This window comes from Gallinula chloropus (genome assembly GCF_964237585.1).
Source record: "Gallinula chloropus genome assembly, chromosome: 5".
In the NCBI taxonomy this organism is placed as follows: Eukaryota; Metazoa; Chordata; class Aves; order Gruiformes; family Rallidae; genus Gallinula; species Gallinula chloropus.
In genome coordinates this window covers 61,986,634-62,000,063 of record NC_140090.1, presented here as the reverse complement: position 1 = coordinate 62,000,063, position 13,430 = coordinate 61,986,634, and positions in this window count along the sequence as shown.

Sequence of the window (13,430 nt, the reverse complement as noted above, 5' to 3'; positions counted from 1 at the left end):
AACTCAGAAGCCACAGAGTAAAAGAGGGTACCCACACCAACATGCAGACAACCTAGGCAATGTATTTGTTCTACATTGCAATCTTTTTTAAATCACTTGTCAATAGTTATTACCATTAAAGAAACTTACCAGACTGCATATGGTACTTTTTAAGAAGTTTGCTAACACTGGTTTTACCTTTGTCCCATGAGTTTGAGGATGTTAGTGTCTGGAAAATGCACATGGAGGTGCCTTTTCAGCAAAGCTCAGGGAAGTTTAGCTATATACCCAGACTAAATGTGCCCTGCACTTTTCCCCTAGTAAGTCCAGCAAAATACTCCTTGGCAGGAGTAAATCTCAACAGGGTATGGGCATGAGATTTCCCAGTATCCTCATTAGCTCTGCTCTTTTCAGTCCTGCCACCACGTATTGCAAACTCAGAGATAACTGAGCAATGGCTGTGTGCAAGGTCAAGTCCAGCTGCTGCCATAAGGGCATCTGCTCTATGCTCCAGGGGGTCAAAGTGGGTGACTACACTACAGCAGCATGCAGTGCAGCAGAGTTGCTGCGTAACAGTCAATGCAACCTCACAGCTTGATAGCACCAGGAGATAGCATAGTATTGCTGAATCACAGAATTTAGGGGTTGGAAGGGACCTCCAGAGATCATCAGGTCCAACCCCCCCGGCCAAAGCAGCTCCCCAGCTCATATTGCACAGATAGGCGTCCAGACGGGTCTTGAATATCTCCAGAGATGGAGACTCCACCACCTCCCTGGGCAGCCTGTCCCAGGGCTCTGTCACCCTCACTGTGAGAAAGTTTTTCTGCATGTTGGTGCGGAACTTCCTGTGCTCCAACTTGCAGCCATTGCAGCACCACCTGCAATGTTTATAATAGATGACAGAAATGAGCTGGAACGAAGTAAGATCATGTGTGGGCCAGCAAATAAATCCGCGATACTAGTCCATTTGGATGGAAGGTTGATTTGGATCTAGACTAACCTCTACAAGTTTTTCATTTCATTATAATCTAAAGCCAAAAGTTCAACCACAACCAAGAATGCTTGTTTTCACAAAACTTTCCTTAGTTTTAATGAACCTCAGACTTGAACTTGAATGAGAATTCTGCACTAACCCATGAACTCAGTACTTGAACTCTTTTTTAACTCTAAATTTAGTCTCAATGCAAATCTCACATCTTTGCCAACAGTCTTCATAGCCTAAGGAAAGTCATACTTAGTAAGAATCTACAAATGGATTCGTAATGAGAAATGGAGAAGGTATAACAGAATGCCTGGCATTTTTCTTCAACAGACTGAAGTATGTTAACTGCTCACATTCCTCACAGGGAGTGAAAGGGCGAGAAAATGAACATGACAGAATTCTCCAAGACTTCACCTAACCTATTACTCCTCCTATGCTATCGACCTCTGCACTTCGGCTGAAGTTTGCCTCCTTCAGTAGCAGAAGTATTGCCTCCTATGAGAAGCAATAATTCTGCTTTACTCCCAGTTTCTTACAGATTCACCAGCTGTTGTACAACTAATTCGCTCCTTTTCTACTACATAGCAAAGTTTACAGAATTCTGTTCTAAGTCTCTTTGTGAAGGTCATATCTTCAGCTCTGTACCGCACAGGCAATGATATGCTTTGCCTCAAACTGCCAATGCTGGGAGTGCCATTGCCTCCTTGAGACATAGTCCCCCTCATGCAACAATCCCGTTGTTCTTGCTCAAGTTCTGCATAAGCAATTCCTACCCTTTGGGCTCACACACACATATGTCTCTGAAAGGGTGAAGTAAAATTAGTATTTATAGTGCTTTAGTAGCACATTACAGTCAGATCACCTGTTAGAAGATGGGTACTCTCCATATTATATCTGTCACAGATGCAAATTCTTCATATGGATGAGTTTAGGAATTTGCTATTTAATGAACTCTTCATCCCCCAGAGAGTATCTGATACACATATACCATGTCCCTGAGTGATGGATTTTGCATCTTGATTTCTGAGAAGTGTGACAGATCTGTCAAACAGCAAGTACCTATGGGCAGGCAACTCCCTATGGATTATGCAATTGTGGATGTTCCATCAAAAAGCACATGAAATAGATGGTGCTCACAGCAACTGCTCCCAGCCTACTTGCTTCCAGAAGCTGCACACAAATTGCTAGTCATCTTTTGGTTTCCTGAATGCTCGTCCAAGCTGTAGCCCTGAAGATATCCTTCTCCTCCTTTCTCCCCATTTTCTAGCACTTGCTTATCATCCCATTAACTAACTAAGGTTACAACTTATGCCTTCCTGACAATGTTTTATGCAGTTACTTCACCTCATGAGAAAAATACGTCCCTTGAGAGAAGTAAGAGACAGGCATAGGAACAGCTCTGAGCTAATTTTCAGATCCCGGGTTTTCTACTATATGGCCTTCAGAGGTCACTGCAAGCTCTCCTAAGAAATGTCTGGAAATGCCCAAATGTAGAGAGACCAACTGGAGCAAGGACTCCTCTGTATCCTATTTGCACAGGACTTGGCCCAATTTTCTGACACCGATGAAGGAGAATGTTGAACCATGGTAGCACATGGAGGTCATAAAAACACTGGTAGCCTTGCTGAGTGTTACAATTGACTTTGCAAATGCAAAGAAAACAAAATAATCAGCTTTGAAACAGAGGAAACAGGTAAAACTTAATTACCTAGTTCAGCTCTTCTCAGTCACAAAATGCAGGGAATAATAAAAATTCTTTCCCTTTATTTTAAATAAATCCAATAGCTTCAATTTCACCTTTACATTCCATTTTAACTGTGGATTAATGTGCACATAAGTGATATCACTTTCAAAGCAATTTCCCTAGTTGGAAAAAAAAAAAACAAACCAGCAGAGAAGTTACTCATAAAAACTAATGAAAGTACTTGATACTAGAAAGCACCATTCCACAGTCTCCCCAGCCATTTTTACATCTACTTCAGACTTTCCCTGAAGCAGGGATGAACATAAACAGGATAGCTCTGCATTTGCCATGTCAACAAAACTGAAAGGAAAAAAAAAATTAAATAATGGAACCATCATTTCCTTCACCTTTTAACTTTCTCCTCTCTACTGAAAAGTGTGACGGCGTTTTCCCTGAAGCGCATAACCTGTGACTTCGTGCCAGGGCACTCCTGTGGCTGCTGCCAAAACTGCCTTTGATTTCAATAGGAGGTCTGTCGGTCTGAGGAATCCATGATCAGACATGCAGTGTCACGCACAATAAACTACAGATATTAAAGGAATTGAGCTGATGCAAACAGAGTGCTTCTGTCTGCAGCATTTATTATTCTCTGTTGTTTTAAGGAACTGAGGATTCCTAACACATTAAGGGAAATCCAAGGGAATCAGAGATGGAAAAGTGATAAAATCCACTTCTTGAGTTTCATACATTTGTTTTCCTTCTGTGCAAGGTTTTCTTCTGCCTTTATTGAAGTTGTGAATTGCAAAGGAGAAAAATCAAAACTAATATTGAAGGGAACTGGCAGGAAATCAAAGACAGGGATTTTAAAAGACAAGTAATTCCAGAACAGCCACAAAAATCCTGAAAGAAACTGCAACCTGTTCATTAAAACTATTAAATTACACGCTGAGAAGGTCCTTTTAAAACATGAAAAGTCTACACAAGATGTTTCTTTTAGCCCACTGCCATTGCAAGGCAGAGCTTCTGTGCCTTCAGCTTTGGCACAGATCTGGGAGCCCCTCTGGGCCATGAAGTGGTTCCTTCATACCTTTACTGCTGAAAACCCCGCAGACATAAAGAAAATTGTACAAGTGTACATGCAGAGGACAGGCAGATATAACTATGTGCTCCTGTTCCCAGCCTATTTGGGATGGACAAAGCCAGCTGTGTTTTTTCTGTCTCAGCCAGCCATTCTATCCCAAGCAGAGCATACAAAAGTCTTGGATTACCTCTACAAAGGAAAGAACTGCTCTTGATTTTAAGTCATGTGTCACTTCTTTCTGAGTCTCAAGTTTGGCAACCTGTCCATCTGTGAGAAACAGCCCACAAACAATATTCCTTGAGTTTCTGAGCTCTGAGTTTGCTCTTTCACCTTGACATTTTCACTGGTGGCAAATCTGGATCCCAGCAATGACTGCATAGAAGCATAGAAGCAGCTGATCCAAAAAGCATCCTTTCCTGCCTGTAAGCCACTTCCACTGTATGTGTTAAGATCAGCCCAATTAGCATGGATAAAGTAACTGAGATAATGATAATAAAACCTGTGGAGACTGGAATTTTGTTTTTGTTCCCTGGGGCCATAACTGAGGCATGTTGTGAGTACTTCTCTTCTGAGTTCCTCATAGCCCTTGATGTACTGCTGCTCTGAACACATTCCCTATACTCCTGGGATGACTTAGTCACTGCAGCTTGCCTGAGCTAGGCATCTGGGAAGAAGCAGCAGGAAATACAACTATGCACCAAGGAGGAATTAACAGACTGCAGAGATGAACTGACTGTAAAGAGAGTGGAAAAAAATGGGACTGAAGCATCCTGATGCATGAACATGGTTTTCCTTTGGCATTTCAGCAATGCCCAGCTTGCTTTCACCATACCTTCCTGCACAGCAGCTGCACAACTCTGACTTGACAAGCCCCTAAAAGTAGTCTGTAGGAACAGGGAAACTCACCACCTAGCATCACCTGAAAAAAGTCATGAGGCAGCTCGCAATAAAGAGCCTGGTGTCTACTTTGAGCTTCTGGAAACTGGGACCTTCTGGAAGTGTAAATTCAACCATGAGGTTTTATTGTGAAACAGAGACCTCAAAGCTTATGCTGTGCTCACAATTTGGTTGTTGCACCATCATGATATCTTCAAAAGCAGTTCCCCAATTCTTACTATTTCAAGGCTCTGTGGTCTTCAGACTGTTTTCCTTCACCTGAAATTCACAGTACATGCAGTGTAAGTTGACAGCTGTTGATGAACCATCATTATATCTTGGCTGGATACCCAGCCTAGTGAATCATGAAGCTGCCAAATCTTTTTATTATGAACAATCTCTCAAACTTCAGTGGGAATAATAAAGAAGAGACAGAGCTAAAATCTCTGCTTGGAAATCAGTAAATACCTCAAGCTTCACATTTGCCTAACACAAGTCATAAAATACAAGAGCTATTTGGAAGTACGAATTAAAAGGAAAGCTTCCAAGTTTTCTCTTATTTTCTCTGAGGATGGAGAAAGCTGAAGTGGGGTCTTTTTTTATGTGTGGTAACTGCCCCACAGACATGCAGAGCTGCCTCTTCAAAGGAGATATGGATTAATCACTTCTCCAAGACCAACACAAAGATGTATATTTTCTACTCTTTACCTGAAGCCCAGGGACAAAATGATTGAGACTGAGCATCAGATCTAACCTGATGACGAAATAACTAAGATTTGAACAAGTCCAAGCAGCATCATGTACCCTAGCCCCACTGATTTTCAAATGGCAGCCCAGCACCAAACTTCCCTGTGTTCTTAGGTTCCACACTGAACCCTTGTTTCTACTGCCACCATCTTCCATGGCAGGAAATGGGGTGGGAAGGAGAGGAATGGACTATCCCACATACCAGGAAAGCCTAGTTAATACTCATTATCTGGCATGTGTAATCCAACGACATCTGAAATTGCTCCACATGAAGCCATCTTTGATTCAGCAGACCTTGTAGTAAACTGGACGTTTTCAATCTGATGGACCATGAGCAAGAGTTGCTGAGGTCTCTGTTCCATACCACTCTTCCTGAAAACAAGAAATGAAATGCAGGCACTGGGAAGGCTCTTTATGTTCCAAGCTGGACAATGAGCAACAGTAATACCATGCTGCCCTAATTAGAAAGGAAGAACTTTATTTTCTGCTCTCCAAGTGGTTCATAGAGGCTGGATATAGGAGTCTGGGTCTGTGATGCACAAAATGCCAATACTCTTTTTCAGCTGGGTTGGCCCCAGAGGCTGAATTAGTACTTCTGTCAGGCACTGCATCTGATCTAATGGACTCTGGTGGGTGGTACCATCTTGTACAAGTCATTCACAAGTCAGACAATCCACCTGTGGATACAGAGGAGCTGACCACAGCTCTGCAGCCTTTCTGCAGGCTTTCAAAGACTTCATTTTTGTGTGTAGGGCACTGTACTGAAGGGCTGACTGTTCACTGGACTACAGCTGCTCTGTCTAATGGAATCACTACTTTTCTCCATCACTTTGCTCTTGTGGTTTAAAGGCCTAGGCTTAAAAAAGAGGGGTCCTGTAGCATAAAAGGAGTATGTTTTAACTCTTTAGACAGGACTGAGGATTATGAGCCTGTGACTGTTATGAATTAACATCATTTCAGCTGCATAGTACATTCACTACACTGTATGGATGTATTTCAGTTCAGAGCACACAGTATTTCATATTCCAGATCTGAATTACACTAGTGGTCACCTCAGAGACTTGATCTGGCTTCTGTTCCTGCTGCTCTGGCATTGTTTACCATTCAACAGTAGACATAATGCCCAAAAATGTCACAGGAGTTTGCAATTTTACAGAGGACAACCAGAAAGGGAGAGAGAAAGCAGATGTAAAAATGCCTCTACTTTTCTCACACACAAGAAATCATACAACAAACATGCATTTTAAAGCCAGAAAGTTATTCCATGGGAGGCAGAACAGAGAAGGCAACTGTTCATCCGACAATAAAGTGTAACAAAGTTACTTGTCACACAGATGTGTGTATATACTTTCAGCAAAATCATAGTTTGTTTCATGTAAATAGGAGCCCTGACCATGACAGTTTGTGCTAACGTATTTCTTCTCACACAGATTTGTGCATTTGTTCCTCACCCAGGCATCCATGCAGGCAAACCCACCACTCCCTATGAGTAGCCACAGAAAACAGAGAAACAAGCAGTCAACCAACCAGCCAACACAAACCAAACACAGCCAGACTGAACCAAAATTTGTAACTTGTGAAAAGAGTCACAGATCATTTTTCCTCTCTTCATACACTTCACATTTTCACAAATTAAAAGAAATTATGCAATCCAATTGATGCTCAAGATACATAAGGTAGATTCTTGTTTAACAGTCCTGCCATTTATTTTCCATAGCTCTCAATTTAAAACAATGTTATATTTGTTCAAGTGTTTCTTTCTGACAGGAACTTAATATATCAATATGTAAGCATATACATACATACATACATACATACATACCTACATGCATTCACAACAATACAACTATATAGTCTTTTAAATTTTGCAGGTTCATCATCTGTATTTGAAGATAAATATTTTATAACTAAGAGCAATCACTTTCATTCAGTTAATGCTGGAGATTGCTAAATAACATTCACTTACATTGATCTTATTATTAATGCTAAATTTACTACATAATCTCAACTCCAATAACAGCAAGTAGCTGAGCTGAAGAACACTATGTAACATGAAATTGTGAGGAACAACATTAACAACTTATTTTACAATAAAATGAAGCAAACAAACCTTTGAATGCAAAGTAAAATTTGTAAATTAAAATATGTCTAACCTGAAATAATTTGTTTTCCAACAAAATAATTCATTCTTTGACATGGTGTTTAGTAATAGCTTTTGCAAATCACATATGACTGTGCCACAGGAAGATCATAGTAACTGATTCATAGCATAATAGACATGGAAATATCCATATATAACATACTAGAATTTAGCCAAGCAATTTCTTCTGCAAAATGTTCTGTACAATCTATAATTCTTCATACAGAATTTGATTTATTTGTTTTTATACTTTACCTGTTTATATTATGTTCAGAAAATAGAAGCTAAGGAACTTACATTAATATTTCTGTGTTTATGAAGCTATTTTTTCTATAAGGTTGTTTGTGTATACAGTTCTAGAAGGAAACTCTACTTTGCTTAGAAATACTGGAAAATGCTTAAATACTAAATAAATTGGCTTCCTCAAGGAGCAGCTTATGCTTTGATGTAGTTTTACACATTAATATGAATAAAACTTAAACTTAATCCTTCAGTCTTCCTATTGCCTGAACAAATACCTCTCTGTAGTACTAATTATACTTAATAAATGGCAACAAGAGCTGTCAAGCACTAAACGTTGCATTTTTAAAAGCCAAAAATAAGGAATAGCTCCTGATCAATAATTTATTATTAAATTCCAAATTCCATGCACGAGTGCAACTGCCTTTTATTTAAGAACAACTATATTAAAAATTTGAAACTAATTAAAAATTATGTCTTCGGTCAAGTTTTTATTGACATTTCTTCCAGTTAGTATCTGGCTGATCACGGAATGAAGGCATTAAAATGCTTCAAACATTCCTAGTGGACTGAATTTCTAGAGAAACCTTTTCATTAAAGGACTTGGAAACGTGAAGATCAATGTGACATTTTCAAGTAGCAACAGAAGCTTCTGACTTATTTAACCAATAGGAAACAGATATCCTCGTATTAGACACAAATAGAGAGTAACATTGTGAGGTATTCCAAAGATCATCAATTTCTTAAAAGCAATTAGACCCAAAGTACCTATAACCGCCGCGGTGCTCTGATCACCTGCCGAAGTTGGATGAGGAGGGCTGTAGCCCATAAGAAGGGCAACCGGCGCTGGAAAGGTCTCGGCGACAGACGAGGAGCCGGAAGGGAGGAAAAGGGCTACAACCTCCGGGGTTGCGGAGGGGGGGGGGGGGGGGGGGGGCGCCTTCCCCCCGCCCTGAGCCGCCTCCGCATCGCCCCCCGGCAGCCCAGGGAGGGTACCCGCCGCCCGGGGGACTCTCTTCAGGACCCTTCGCTGCTGCATTGAAGAGGGCGGTGACAAGGTGGGGGTTAAGCACCTCGCCTGCTGCCCGGCAACCTCCCCGGGGCAACCTGGTCCCGGGTGCGGCGCTGGTCCCGTGCGCGGGAGCGCCTGGGCTGGTCAGGGACCCCCTCGGGCCGCCTCTCCGCCCCCACAGCCCCCTCGGTGCGCACCGAAACGCCGCGGCCCCTCGCCGCCGCACTTACCCGCTCCGGGTGGGCAGCGCAGCACTCCGCGGCCGCGCAGCCTGGGTGGGAGGGAGAGGGGCAGGGCGCGGAGCTGCCCGCACTCTGCCGGCGGCAAGGTGGCCACCCCGGACCGCCCCGCCGGGTTATCGCGGTCCCCTCTGTCCCGGCCCCGCTCACCTGGTGGTCCCGCTGCGCACACAGGGACTCTCCGGCACTGGTGTCCTCGCCGTGTCCACTTTGCCGGGCGCGCAGGGCGCTGCCCTCTCCCAGGATGCCGCTACGGCCGCGCCCCCGCGGAGCCCTCACCCCACTGCAGGGGCCGCCCGGCCCCCCAAGAGCCGCGCCGGCAGCCCCCTGCTTCCGCACCGCCCCAGCACCGAGGCATCCTCCTCCCCCGCGACGGCTCCCCGCCCAGAGCGGACCCCGGGAAACGCCCCCCGGCCCCCTCGCCGGCCCCGAGTCGTCCCTCTCCCCAGGGACCCGCTGCTACCCCCGCCCGCGGGGGTCGCGGAGCCCACCCCAAGCAGAAGCCATCCCCGGAGTGTCTGCGAACCGTAGCGAGGGGGGCTCAGAAGGTGGTCGGGATTGCCCCTTGTAACTGTACTTTAGAAGTTGGAGTTTATTGGAGGGGAGAGGAGCAGCACACAAAACAAACCCCACAGCACAACGAAACCACCAGCTGTCCTTTAGAGTATCTAAGAACATTTATGAATATAAGGCTATTTTGAGAGATGCAGATATTGACAAGAACGGCTTAAAATAAAAATCACTGCTTCATAGAAAGTACTCGCAGGATACAAAATTAGGGATTTGTTTGAGGTATGAAACGATTTGTGGCACAGCTGGTATGTAAAATAAAAACCATCATACGTCTTGTCATAATCAAATATTCCCTAAATCTGGACTAGCAACATTGCTTTTGAAAGATGTCGTTCCATATAAATGCCTTTAACGCCTGGTAGAAAATTCTTATGAACATGTTGACAAATGAAATAACCCGGGTTATTTGATTAGTGTCCATGTAATCTGAATATTGGCTTGTATTGGGACAAGAAACGTCAAGCTTTTAATGCTTTTGAAAGGATGGATTTTCGCTGCAATTAAAGAGTAATCTTATACCAATAGAGTGAATCACGCTCTGCTGTTTTGCGCTACGGGGATTAAAGAGGACCAAGTGAAGAGTTGGAGTTTCCTTTTAAAATTCAGCTCAGGCAGAATGCAGAGCGCTGGGGAGCGTGACGGGGGTTGGCAGTGACCCGCCGCTGAGGGGAAGGTCTGCACCCACCCTGCCATCCCCTCAGCGGCGGGCTTCTCTAGCCTATTACTTCTTTGGAAACACTTTCCGATCTGGGATGCAAGTGTCAGGAAACCGAGATGAACAATTTCCACTGCGTTTCCTATCGCAAGAGTTTATACTTTTGCAGCTTTTATGCAATAGCTTGGGGGAGGAGGGATAATTAGAAGTTGTCACCTGCTTTACAGAGCTTGAAGCGTTGTAAGACCGTGCGCTGCGACCCCGGCCCGGCCGTCCCTGCCTCCCCGCTCCCCATCCTTGGACAAAAGCTCTAACCCCACACACCCCTCGTTCCGGTTTCGGACCTGGCAGGCTCGCCCGGTGCGTGTAACAGCCACTGGCGTGTCTCAACGCGGATCGGAAACCTGTTTTGTTGGAAGCAGGAGGCTCGGGGACAACCCGCGCCCCCCGCCGTGCCCGGCCCTCCTCGCAGGGGCCGAGGAGCGGGGAAAGGCGGGCGACTCGCCCACCCCCCCGGTATTGCCGCTGTTAGCAGTCGCTAGCCTGCGCTCACCGGGGTGGTAGCGTGTCTTTGGCGTATGCCCAACGAGCCGTAAAACATGCCCGCCTCCCTGGACCGCATTTCCTTTGGAGGAGGCCAAATCTGGCAGCCTGTTCTCCTTGCAGAGTAAAATGGTTCATTAGGGATCAGAACAGGGCAACGCACGTTATCAGAAAATAGTTCGAGCCTATTTTTTCCTCGTAGTGCCCTATCATTCTGCTTTGGAGACTACCTTGAAATTTGCCACGTTGTTTTAAGAAACAGATATTCACGAAGCACCACGAGAATATCGGCTATTGACTTCAAAATTGACCAATATTTAAGCTACTGGCATTTTTATCGCGTTTTGAAAGGCCGCGGTGGCCCCGGGGTGGAGAGGAGCTGCATCGGGAGCCGGCGGCCGGGACGCGGGGTTGGGACTGCGGCTCCCGGGGACCGTGCAGGCTGCGGGCGCTAGTGGGCACCGTCGAGGCCTTAGCCCGGCGGGAGCAGGAGGAAGGTGGATTCCTGCTGCCCAGCTGCCGCTTGCTCATTTTTTGTGAATGTCACTAGGGAGGATGTGGGTTTCTTGTATTTCTCCATGATCTAAGTAACCGCTGGGTCTAAACTGGCCAGTGCACAAAACCCTTTAAAGTGGTTAGCTCAAGCAGTGCATTCGACTTCTAGCTGTGCCTGAGCTGGGAGAGCAGCTGAAAATCGGTGGACCCTCTAATCTCGTTTTGATAAATCCCCGACCGCCGCCGCGGTTGGACGCGTCTGAACTCGGTCCAGCACAGAAACGGGGAACTGCAACCGGGCTGCTTTCCCCGCAGCGAAAACTTTTCAGACTGGCAGGCGGCAACCACACCGCACAACACACGCGAGGGGCTGCTGGAGAGGGAACCGGGCCCGACGAGGAAAGAGCCCTGCGCGGCGGGGGCAGGCGTGCCGCGTCCATGCGTGCCCTTGCCGGGCGCAGAGGGAACGGACCTGACGGCTGCAGGGGGGCAGCCCGCCGCTTCCCGATGGAGCCGCACACCTACCGCGGAGCCGGCAGGCCCCAAGGCTGGGCTGCCGAGTGCTGCCGGGAAACACCCCGCAGGCTCGCCTGCACACCCCGGGGTGGGCCCTGCGGCCCCTCGGGTACCAGCTCCGTCGGAGGGAGGAGGTGTCCCTTTTTTGCTGTTGGCATGTAAAAGAGACTCCTGACCGGAGTTACCGCTCGGCTTCCCGGGTGAAGAGGCCCCCAGGGAACCGATGGGTGTTTGGGGGGCAGTACTGATAGGGCAGCGTGCCAGCACCCCACAGGGGATGAATTCCCTCGACCTTGCGTCGCGTTCAAAAGCCTTCCCTCAAGAAAGGGAGAGAAATGTCTAGTCCCAACTCTGTCATGCAAAGTGACTCTGCTCGCATCCCTCCCCGTGGCTCTTTTCATTAATTAGGGGCTTCAGTAGGTGTGGGGGAGGGGCAAGCGGCTGGAAGCCACTAATTATTCAAACTTTGGAGACAGCAGCCAGATGAGCTGGGTCAGCTCTTTCGGGCAGTGCTTTGTAACCTGTGTGTATCAGGCGCCGAGTGATTATGCTACTGTGCAAAGCCTTCATTAAGAGTTTGCGTTTCATCGTTGCTCATTGCCTGCAAGATGTGTGCAGACTCCAGTGTGAGTAAACGGTTTTTTACCGGGACAAAAAACACCAAAACCCCGAATCAGTTTGCTGTGGCATGAGCGAGCCGTGAAAACCTGTCGTTACTACGGCCCCAGGCAATGATTTTTTTTTTTTTTTTTTTTTTTTTACCACACTAATCTCTTGCAACTCGATTTTTCACAAGTGTCCCCTCACATCGTTTCCCCCGCCCCCGGTTTGTCACAGGTTTTTGCAATGACGCCCCATCCATCACTACTACAGCAATGTCCTTCCGCTCCGGCGGCCAACGTTCTCCCCAACCGCTGCCGCCTTAGGACCCTCTGCCGCGCCCTGAGTACAGGGGAGAGAAGCAAAGCAGGATCTGCAGAGACGCTCTTAGAGTGTAGCCAGGGTGTCCCGCCCCACATACACACACCGGCCTTCGGTTGGGCTCCCCTCTCGCTGGCGGCCAGGCTAGGCGGCGCGGAGCCGCCTCCGCGGAACAGCGCGTTAGGTCGGCTGCGCTCTCTGCCCCGCTACGACTGCCAAAATCCCCGCAGGCAGCCCGAGAGGGAGGGACGGCCGCCCTGTGCCGCGGGGTACAACGGTGCCTAACCTCGGTGCCCGCTCTCCCCCCCCCGCCCCCCTTCCCGTAGCAGCCTTTCCCACCGCGGTATCCCGGAACAGGAAAGTCCCAGTTCAGCTTTCCCCCATAAGATCCTGTCTCCCTCCCCTCGCTGCTCTCTCTCTGCCCCTTCCTGCCTCTGGCCCTTGCGAGAGAAGCCGCCTCTCTCCGTGCGGGACGGGGCTGAGCCGCTCGGGGCAGCCGCCGGGGCGGCGGGGCATGGGGACGGGGCTCTGGGGATTACCCGGCCGGGCTCAGCCCCCAGCTTTGAGCCAGCAGTCCGGTGCCTGTCGGGCAGAGCTGTCTTGAGCTTGCAGGGTTGAGCCTGAAGTTAGTGGTTTGATTGGGGTTTTTGTTCTGGGTTTGGGTTTTGGTTGGGGTTTTTGGTGTGTTGTTTTTTCCTTCTCTCTCGGCGCTTCCGAAGAGCCCGAAAGGTCTGCAGCGCGAGAGAG